Below are 12,108 nucleotides of genomic sequence, written 5' to 3' on the forward strand. Positions count from 1 at the left end.
ACATTTGTAAGACTATAAAGTTATTCACTAAATAACCGATGAACTTTTAATTTTCAAACCGTTAGTAAGAGTTGATGCTTGCATTGTAATTATCGTGTAAATAGGGCCCCCTCTATCGGCAGGTGCAGTTAGCAGTCAAAGGTAGAGAGAAAGAAAGAAGGGTATCTATATAAGTATACACGCACATACACAGCTATCTTAATAAGTGGGGGGGGGGGGGGGGGGGGGAGAGAAAATATACCAACGGCAGCGTCAGCGTAGCATACTAGAGTGCCGGTTGGGTGGGCGGCATAGTTAGTTTGGTCGAGGCCAGTCAAGCCAGTCAAGTCAAGGTAGCTGTGTGAATCAATGAGAGAAAGAGAGAGAGAGAGAGAGAGAGAAAGAGAGAGAAAGAGAGAGAGATAGCGAGCGTGTGTTCATAGTAATCATTAAAGTGAATTTGGTTATTTGTTGAATCAAGCTGTCGATTACCGTCGACTGATAATCTGCGTAACATATGTGTGATCGATTGTTGCCCTCTTTTAGCCGAAGGGTTAGCTAAAAATGCATTGACCGCAGTGCATTACATCTTGTGCCCGATGACCATTTGAGTAGCAGCAAATCCTGTTAGCCGAGTTGCTGCTACGTACACCATTTATTGCGTAGGTATGCGTTCTCATACTTTAACATGGCGTTCACACACGCACACTTATACTTCCGCGCGTATGTAACCGCACATGCACACCTGCTCGTGATTGGTATAGGCGCGCTTAGGTCAGCTCGGATACGACTCGTAGGAATGTTGAGTGAGTAAGAGAAATGATCTTCCACACAGATAAGTTGTGGCGTCAGCCGGTATAACAGTATGCAGTGGTGATCAATTACGGATGGATCCTGCAACGCTTGACGTAGCCATCTGCATTGTTTTCTTATAGCATATTTTCGTTGAATAATTTTCTTCAGATCCAAGGCAATCCCTGTTTTACATTGATCAATCACCTCGCGCCGCCTTTATTTTTGTTACTTATCTAACCGTGATCATAGGTCAGGACGTATTCGTTTTAAGTGTACTCGGTAGTAGCGAACGTCTAAATATTTATAGATGAGAATCAGCCCCAACAAACGCAAGGTTAATGACATTAGTTGGCGACATACACATTCTCTCTCTCTCTCTCTCTCTCTCTCTCTCTCTCTCTCTCTCGGGGAATATAACTTGTCAAATTTAGCGTCCATGCATTATTTACATACATAGGTAAAGTTATCATTACTGCAGTGATTATTCGTTTTATTGAGAGAGAAAAGCAGTAATGTTAATTTTCTCACATTTATGTACAGATGCTTATTTTGATCCTGCATCTTGCTCGAGTATTGCGTCTTTTATACGCTTATTTATTTATTGCAATATAGCGCAGCTTTAGTGCGGTCTTAAAATAAGTTTAGTTATTTTTGCTTTTACTACTGCTTTTGGGATGTTGTTTTATTTTTCATGTCGTCTTACTGCTATATTATTTACAAACTTTGTGTACTTGTGTGTGTGTGCATCTTTAACCACACTTTATAATTTTAAGTTAATTGTTTGATGTATATGCACTAAGAATGTAAATTTACTTGTTTATGTATCTCAGTAAATGCTAAATAAAATGTACTTTTTTGGATCCCAGATTCGTGAAAAATTTTCTTATATTTATAGCTTCTGTTAAAGGCTTTGTCAGTAAATAATTTTTGTAAATAATACACAAATTTTTTACTGCAAAAATGATATAAAAAAGATAATTTTCAAATACTTATTACTTAGCTTCCTAAGAAGACTGTATATTTTCAAACAGGTAATTATAATAGTAAATATGAAGATGTTTTAACAGGATATGGTTTGAATCAGATTAGAAAAACGGAAGCACCAGTAATTTTTATTAGTTTTCCATTTCCACAGTTTTTCAGTCGTATCATCAATTTAATAACACCATCACTATTATATCAAGACACATCGGAAGTAATTTTTGGTATCCTTTAATATATTTAACAATAAAGGCATGTAGACAATAGTACACGGTTTTATTATACACATTATAACTATTGTGCATAGTAACACTGCTAAGAATTAATTTACGCCATATTACTCTGAATAATAGTTATAATAAAACCGCAAATAATATTATCTGTACGTTCTAATAAAATAATATCTTGCACCACGCCGATCGTAGTTCGACCCAGGCTGCTAATAGCATATATAATTATTTATTTCCAATGCCAGAAAAACCAAAATTATTTTCAAAACTTTTATATTTTGAAAATACATGGGGTTATTGGTTTTATGTTAGCATAAAACCAATATATAATATATAAAAATCACTAAAGCCGAAAACTTACACATTTAGCTATAATTAAACTGCAATTGTTGATTATTCTTACTTACTAAACAAAGCCATTATACAAATACAGACGTTTAGTTAGTAGTTTCATAATACCTTCTTTTTACTGATACTTTCCTTTTTAATGAAGAATTTCAGCTTCACAGTCAATATGATAGTTATATGATATATGTACTATCATATCGCTTATTTATAAAATTATTCAAAATTTTTAGAAGCCACGTAATAAGTATTTCAAAATTTTTATTTTTAAGACTATTTTTGTAAACCGTCCGAATAAATACAGTCTCAGCGAAAATTTTTATTGTTTGTGAGCACTTTTTGTTTGTTTATAACCTAAACCATAAGGTGAAATCCATCCGGATATCATAGGATTAAAGAAAAAAAATATTCTGCAATTCTAGGATCCTAAAATATGCACTTCATTTTAAAATTTACTTATATATGTGTTTGATGTGAAATCATACGCTCTATTATTTGTTGTCCACAATTTTCTTTCAGCCAGATCTAAGTCATATACTAAGTCACTAAGATACTATCCTAAGTCATATAAAATAGAATCTATAATTAATCTTTTGTTAACTAAGACTTGCAATTGTTAGTTATAGAAGTAGTCCCGATCAACAGCCAACGGGATCATTAAACTCGGATTACCATAAAAACATGTTAGGGTAACTTAACACACATCTCGATCTCTCTTTGTCACTCTCTTTTGTTTCGTTCTTTTTTATGTATTTATAATCACTGCGACGTTCTATTTCGAATGGAAGTTAGCGCAGCTTGTAGTTTATTCTTTGCTTCATCGATCGAACTTGAGTCAGAGAGGGAATGCCACTTTAGGCTAGCTTCTCAATCTAGGTGACCAATAAAATTAAGAAGGCCTTAAAAATTCACTAGAAAATTATTATAGATTGCATATTCGTCTCGTCCGATCGTACTCATACTTAGTGTAGTCTTGTGGTTCGTTTTGACATGTAGACATTTAACTTAATTTATTTTCTTTATGCACTATACCCGCCTGGCTCCATCTTACGAGTCTTACGAGAGCACAGTACGTCATATCAAGTCGAGTTACTATTAGTGACCGGGATCAGGTTGACATTGTTGCTTTTATGCTTCTATTCGATTATCTAATCTTATATTTTCCTTACTGATTTATTTTGTATTTGATATTTATTATCTACTTCTTATTAGATAGAGTACTAATGTCATAACTTACCTAGTTTATATTTTTTTTGGTGAATTGATTAATTGTTAACTCAGCAAACCAATTAACTCTGCACTCTTTCGGCGAGGTTGGCAAGGTTGATAAAAATTATATAGGTACATTCGATTTCAAATAACTAATAAGGTATTTGTTAGATTTTAAAACAACAATTAGTAATCCATTTTCAATCGATGGTAATTATGTCAAATGCAATTTAGACATAGTATCGATTCAGTACAATATAATTTCCATATGATACAAATTTAATAGATATAAATTCAATATAATATAAATTCAAAATAATACAAATTCAATGTTCAATACAAAATATTAAAACCATTTTACAAAAAATTTTGATTACAAAAAATCAAGATATCGTCAAGCGTCTTGATTTTTCAGCCTACTAATTTTACGCTGAGTTTGGTTGATTATGAAATAATCATTCGACGAATCATTTAACTGCGTTTTTTTAGCACTTATCGAGCAATTTTTTACGTAAATTTTTCATTAATTGCCTTGCAATAGCTCTTCGACTGTTGATCTCTGTGCGACTAGTTTTTAAAGGTCAATAAAGTAGAATACTGAAATTTAGTTTAAATACGTAATTTGAGGTGAACACTATATGCTAATGATGATATGAGACACTTAAACGTGTTAATTGGGTATGATAGACGAGACGCTGATGGGTCATTGAATATTTTGTATAAATCTTTTCGGTAACTTCCGTTTCCTTCATATTTTTCGAGTCGCTAAATCAATTTTTGAAATTATTAGTTCGAATTTCTATTCAATTTTGTTTAAATCACAATCATTTAAATAATGGATAATTGCTATTTTCGAGTGAATAATTTTTAAGTAATTTTGCTTATTTAAAAAATTGAAGTTTTCTTATGAATGTATACATTTCAAATAATAAATTCATTATTAAAAGCTGAAAATTCGACGTTTATTATTAACTCTGAATGTCAATAACTTTTGACCTATTGAATAATTTGTAAAAAAATGAGGAACCTAATTTTTTCGAAAGAGACCAAATCTGATGCCTTAAAATATTGATTTTTTACTCGAAATGTCTAAATTTTGGTAATGAATAATTAATTCATTAATTGAAAATTATAGACACTACGTATAAAGCAATTCTCAGTTGGAAATTTATATACCTAAAAAAATCGATTTAACGATATAAAAGTCAATTAAAAAATACTCAGCAATAACCTGCGTCTTAACTACTACGGTATAGACCATTTACCCTTGACGTGCAATCTTGTCTTTTGTCCGACAATATGACTTGACTCTATACATTTGCATGTCCTGCAGAAGTTATCGATCGTTCCTATTTTTATTTCCTATAAGAAACTTATAGGAAATGTAATAGGAAATCCTGTATCTGTTCTATCTTTAGCAATTCGTGAATATATTTTCATCGATTTTATAGGCATAATAGAAACTATTATATATCAAATAAATACCTGTGTGGAGTAAACACACTTATAAACTTCAAAAATAAGGACGACAGTCTGATAGCTTTCCTTTTGAAAAGCTGAGTAAAAGTGGACTGATCGTTTGTATGACTACTCTGGGGTCAAGTGAATATGATGTTAAAATTATTCCAATACTAGTATCATTAATTTAATATATATCCATTTGCTCCACACAAGCCCCAGAGCTTTATTCCATATCTGTGAGGCTTGCAATGTAAATATTGGTTTAAGCAGATACGTCCGAAAAATCGGACTATCATTTTATCGAAAGAGCTGTCATAGAAAAACTAAATTATTGAATATGTTTTTTGATTAAATTTAAAAATTAGCGAATTTTCCGAGCTTTGTCATTGTTATTTTTATTGTTAAGTTTTAAATATATTTTTTTTTGTTTTCCCTTCACCAAACCTATCTCGAGTCGTCGCTTAAGAAACTACGGAACATTTCAAAAGAGGATCCATTTCCCAATACTTCCTTTGATCATTTCGTATATTATACGATGATAGCAATGATATTTTTTTTACCGCATTATTTAACAGTAACTGATCGTCAAAGTTTCCAGAGCACAGCTGCTCTTCATGACACCATGAAAAATCATGATCTAGTTTTAGTTTTTTCTGAATTTCTGTATGCCCGTGAAAAATAGATTTGTATGATACGATTGGTATTAAAATTTTTTACTCTAAATTTTCATCGTCTAGCTCAAAATCTCCCTCAGAGCCTGAATTGTATTGATCGGGTATTACAACGTACTCATCATCCCTTTCAGAATCTAAAATGAATCGTCATATTCATGATCTGATTTAGAGTCTTTGTTTTTCGACATTTCTGATGCTGTTCTATTAGGCATTTTATTTTATATTACTAAAAGTCGAGATCTTTAGATATAGAAGTGAAAAATCTTTTTCCAATATATGATAAACCTAAAAAACTAAGCCTTCAAAAGCCCTCACTTAGCGAATCCAATTAATGAATAAAACTTTCCATGACGAAAAGAAGAGGAAGGGTTACTACAAGTTCTTTAATACAGAAAGTAGAAAATTAGAAATTTCGCAAAATACCAGAGAAAATAAAAAATTGCTTTATATAGATATAATACTCCGCAAAATATAAAGAATACTGTAAGACAATCTGTAGCACGTAATTATTGCGTATTTACTATTACGTGTATATTGCGTAATCATAAAAAATCCTATTTTTAATATAAATTTAGTTACGAAACGGTATCACGGATACAAGAAACAAAAAATTAGAATAAGTTTATATTTTAGAAATTTTTTATTTAAAAACTTTTATTTACAGGGAAATTGGTAAGAATAAAATATTTTTAGAACTAATCGTAGAATGTATGAGAATTTTTTAGATTTTATTTACAAATTTTTCATTTTGTATAAATAGACATTTTGCAAAAATAACAAATTTTTATTGAAACGTTTTGAAAAAAATTCGAGTGCCTTTGTTGAGCGATTCTAACAACTTTTTTTCTCTTGGAATTTTTGCCATAATCCCATAGTAATTAAGTAAAAAATTTATAAGCATATTGACAAAAATTTTGCAATCAAGGCGCCATTTTGAACATTCCTAGGTGAAAAATTGATCCGTGAACCATGGCTTCCTAATATTCAGACATTTAATTCCACCGGTCAATAAGGTTCCAAGTTTATTACACACGTGAAACCTTTTGAAAATTTGGTTTCGAAAAAGAAATGGATGAACGAATCATATATTTTTTTAACTGCATTTTATAATAATAATAACTTTTTCAGAAATTTTCGTAGACACCATCGTAAAGAGCACTTCTCAAAATTTTTAAATTGACGCTCTCAATTTTTTTAAACGTTTTGAACGTTAGTTACAAGCTCTCAAAGACTGGAGTATCATGAGTGACGTTCTCGGCCGAAACGGATTAAGCAGTTAATAGACAATCAACTATCCATAGTAATCTTCATTTGTTTGATCGTTAGGTTATTTGAAAGAAGATGAAGTCTATTATTAAGTTATGCATAATACATATTATTTTGCGTTCTTTAAATCCAAAGCCAAGCTCAAAAATAAATTTTTTTGTAAAAGAAAATAAATAACCTTTAAATAATCTAGAAAATGAACTTCTAGGTTAAAGTCGAGTTCACGACAAAATGATCCGTTCAGAGTCCAGTAACTTTCGTTAGAAACATTTTTCGTTAAACCGCATAATCGTAGGATCGTTTGAGTAGATAGATTTAAAAAAATAACATTGAAATTCCTACAACTTTGGCAATTATATTCGGGGGGGGGGGGGGTCCCGTACTATACACATGATAGCCCATCTAAACGTAAAATTTTTCATCGATTCTGAATCTGGAATAAAAAGTAGTTTTATTTAAAAAACGAAAGTTGATTTTGAAAAATAACTTTGAGGCTTTATAACTCTTGCTATAGGAGACTGAAAAAATTGAAAGGGACATATTTTCAAAGTTTAAAGCTGCCCTTTCCGATAGTGAACACAACATTGCTCTGAAAAAATATTCTTAATAAAAAGATTCACTTTAAAAAAAAGATATTTTTCTTCTAATTTTTTTTTTAATCGTGTTTTGAAAGGGTTCCAAATTCGCTATTGACCTGGATCATTTTTAATTGGTAGACTAAATGTATGAACTTTAAGGACGTGTATGTTTGAGAGGGTTTTCACTTACATCTTTGCAAATGGCGCCAGAACTACAAATATTTCACGAATACACTCATGATTTTTTTTTCCTCAAAAAATATCAGCAAACTAAGAAAATGAGTAAGGACGAAAAGTTCTTAGAATCACTCAAATTTGTGCCGGATTTTTTTTCACTCGTTTTAAGCACCTTTTTAATTTTGCATTTTGCACAATTTATGCAAAATCAAAAAAATGCATAGGAAAATGCGTAAAAAATATGTAGGCAAGATAGAAAAACAAATGTTTGAATAATATTAAAGTGAAATAGTTATTGACAATCAGATTAATTAATTAACTATGAATTTGTTATTTACATGTGAATTAAATATCTTCATTATTTCTTCAGGTTTGAATAGTACCTTATAGACATAAACAGACATGATTCAAAATTGATAGGTTTGAATTGTATATTTTATTATTAAACATTACTCTCGTTGGACAATGCTCCATTACGACAATGCTCCAGTGCATGCATCAAACTTTGTGCAGCAGTATTTATTGAAACATAGTGTTGCGCAGCTCCGTTAGCCTCCATACAGTCTAGATATAGCCCCCTGCGACTTTTGGCTGTTTCCTCGATTGAAAATGCCGCTTAAGGGACATTGATTCGACGATAAAGAGATAATTGAAACTAATGCGACGAATGCACTAAAAGCGATTCCGAAGTCTGACTTTCAAGTGTGCTTTAATAAGTGGAAACATCGACATGAGCGTCTAATTTAATCAAATGGGGACTACTTTGAAAGATGCCACCTCCTGGATGACGAAGATTAAACCAAGCGTTGAGAAATCAAGGTGGGTCAGATACTTTTGGGACAGACCTTGTACAGTTTTACAAAGTGATTCTAGATTGAGTTATAATCTAAAACTCGATACCTTGGATAGCACAACACTATCATATGAATATCTGAATTAATTCTATTTGATTGCAAAAGCTAATAACTAGAATAATGACAAAAGATTATTGCTTTAGCCGGTTCCTTACAAGGTAAAGTAAAGAATGTATTGAATACTTTCTGAAATACGGAGACTTTAGATTTAGATTCATTATTGGAAAAACTGGATATGCGTTTCGGTGAAAATTTAGGACCTAGTAGCTATTCTCTTTTCCAATATATGTAACAAAAACTTGGTGAAGATCTTCCAACATTAGCTGATGATATATAAAAGTTAGCTATTCTTGCGTATCTGAAGTATTCCATCGAAATTAAGGATAAGATAGCTTGCGCTCAATTTATTATGGTTATTTATCATTCAGGGGTTAGAAAAACTCTTCAATTTAAATGCATTACATCGCTACAGTAGCTCTCGCTCGAACTTTGAAAGTATAATGAATTAAAGAAGAGATTAAAAATCCAATATCTCGAAATAATAGAATCCCTTAGGTTAGTCAAACTTCTTCAGAAAATAAAAATTACAATAATCAAAAGAATGAAGAGAATCATAGCTATACACTTCGTGTCATAAGAAAGGACATATACAATCTTGATGCACAGAACAGGAAAATTAGAATACGTTAAACCTTCAGAAGCGTGTTTAACATTAAATAAACAAGCTCCTTAGACCGATTTTTCCAAACCACAAATTCGTGGAATTCTTCAAATTTTAAAATCTTTTGAATTTGATAGATTGATTAATAGTATATTCTGTATTTTCAAAATTGATTTAGGTTCAGCTGTAACCATTGTAAATTCAAAACTTTTAGATCAATTTCATCGAATACCTCTTAAAGAAGAAAACTTAAAGTTTCTTATTAGAGAAGTAACTTCCTCTTAAATTTAAAATACTCATTCAAATAAAATTAGGTGAATATTCTATCAAAATGAATGTGTTTGTTGCCGATATTACTGATGATTATGTACTTGATTGTGACTTCTTAAATAAAACTGGTACTTCAAGTTCAATTTATAAAATTTTCATAAATACTCTAAATACAGTCAACAATAATAAATAAAATTGTTGTAGGATTTTGGAGTAAATTTAAGAATTACCTACTTTGTTGAAAGATGTCTTTGAGTCATACCTTAGACTCTTTGCAATTTTTGATTAACTTTCAAGATATTTTTCAAGAGGATTGTGTTACCGGACACTATAATTTAGTAGAACATAAAATCGATTTAAATGGTCGCTGTCCTGTAAAATAACCGGTTCGTCCTTTTCCTTTACATTTAAAATTACAAAATTAATGAGATGATTAAGGATGTGCAAAAACAAGAAACCGTAGAAGAATCTTCTAGTTCTTGATGTTTTTCAGTTGTGATAAAACAGAAATAATATGGTACATGGAGGTTTCATGTTGCTAACTAGAATTTATTATTAACTCTTAATAAATTAGCTAATAAATCTTAGTTTTCGACTTTAGATTTGAAAAATAGGTATTGGTAAATGAAAATTTGTTCAGAGGATCGAGAAAAGACAGTTTTTTCATTGGAAACGTTTGTGGCTGTGGCGAGAGCAAGTAGTATACTTGCTCTTCGTCTGCCTCTCCCTCTCTTCTCGTTTTTCAGCACGGGACAGTGGCCAGGGCTGGGCGCATATATATTAGAAATGTGCCTAACTCTTGGCCTTTTGTTTAAAAGTCGATAATTGCCGAGGAGCGGCCGAAGAGACCCGAACGGCTCCAACAGTAAGAGTGAGAGAGTGAGACAGCGCACACACTATGCAGGTCTAGGTAGACATTGGACACAACGCTTATCAGTTGTGCGTCGCAAGCCGCCTAAAAAGAAGGTTAAATGGGAATTTTGATTCAAGACACAATTTTTTTTTTCATCGAAGATACAAAGTTCCATTATTACTTTTAATACTTTACTTCATCAATGTATTAAAATGATATTAATTTTCAATTTGATAAAATGGATAGTTTTTGAGAAATCACATATTATCTCTGGAGGGACCAATGACTTACTTGGGAAAAATCACATATTCATAAAACTAACTCTCTCATTAGCTTTAATCTTTGGCCAATGTCTTAATTTATTGAATTAGTAAATTAAATTAATATAAATATGAAACATGTAACAACGTAATTTGTCAAACAAAAATATATATGCAATTAATTGTATTCAAGAATTTCAAGAAAAATGACTTATTAGTCACAAAAAATTTTGATATGATTTCATTAATATTCAATACTGTAATAATTTATTAACTCCTTGATTCAATGAATACATTATTTTTGTAATTTTACAGTATGTTGGAAAATGGAAGTTGTCTTCAATTTTGCAAGACATTGCAATGTTCCTGAATTTACCAGAGCCAAAAAAATATACTAGACATGCCTATCTTCCCTGTTTGCTAACCATGGAATAGACATCATAACTATAAAGAAGCATAGCATGGTGGTTAGGCAAACAACGTGGTCGGTGAAAGCTATTTGAATGAATCACTGTACAATTATAAATCTATGAGCAAATTAATTGCATAATCGATGTCTGTAATGATGCCACCTCCTCTAAAAAGTAATATTTTAGCAAATAAAGATATGAATATAAAAGGAACTCAATCTTTATTGAATAAGGTAATTGGACAAAATATTATTCAAAACGATATCCAGGAAATTAAAAATATTTCACAAGAAATATCACAGAAATATTAACAAACGAAGTTTTTCAACCTCAAGTATGAAATAGATAATATTACGCAGGAATAAATCGAAGAAGTCTTGAACACCGAATTTTTACCTGACAAGAATTCACCAAAAAGAAACATAAAAACCAAATGAAAGTGGAGCAAGTAATAGCAAAAAAAATATCCCATTTTTGTTTTTAAAAATTGTACAGTTATTTTTAATAAATAATTGATTAGATTTTGATGTTAGATATAAGTTTTTTATCAAAGATATGTTTTCTTAAAAATGTAATATTTATGAATACATGTTTTAAATCTAATATAAACGTCTACGATTATTGTATAATAATAATCGTAAGAGGATGAGCGGTGAAATTGAAAAATTGTTAACATATTTAGGTTATTATTAATACGTTGTATTACGTCTCGAGACTTTTTGAATGGAGAGGGGGCAGTGCTGCGCGGTCGAGGACGATAAGTAAATTAATAAACACTCTCATTATATAACTATAAGTGGAATAAAATAATAAACGATAAAAATCATAAGACATATCTACAAGTAATTGTAAAAGTTGCAGATATAATACTATATTCAAGGGTGGACGAAACAAGAAATAACATTGAAACTCCACAAGAAAGATATGTACTAGATAGTACCTCTATCACTATTCAACGAAATAATAATTATATCCAACACCTAACGCTTCATAATATATGTTGCGATTATCAAACAACTACTACTACAAATAAAATTTTATACATACATTTCATTATATGTATCTGGAAACAGATAGCAAAAGTGATAATAAAATTAAACAAATT

The 12,108-nt window shown here is 30.8% G+C and overlaps 1 protein-coding gene across 2 annotated transcripts in view; it reads left to right on the top strand.

Moving 5' to 3' along the window:
• The first annotated feature begins 298 nt into the window (after positions 1 to 298).
• Positions 299 to 12,108, top strand: part of LOC131666766 (dystonin) — a 540,494-nt gene continuing 528,684 nt past the window's right edge. For both annotated transcript variants that reach the window (XM_058939663.1, XM_058939671.1), the window contains exon 1: positions 299 to 641. The gene's annotated coding sequence lies outside the window, so the exon portion shown is untranslated. The remainder of the gene's footprint in view (positions 642 to 12,108) is intronic.

The sequence above is a fragment of the Phymastichus coffea genome, unplaced genomic scaffold, assembly GCF_024137745.1.
Source record: "Phymastichus coffea isolate CEN01 unplaced genomic scaffold, Cenicafe_Pcof_1.1 PCOF00004, whole genome shotgun sequence".
NCBI lineage: Eukaryota > Metazoa > Arthropoda > Insecta > Hymenoptera > Eulophidae > Phymastichus > Phymastichus coffea.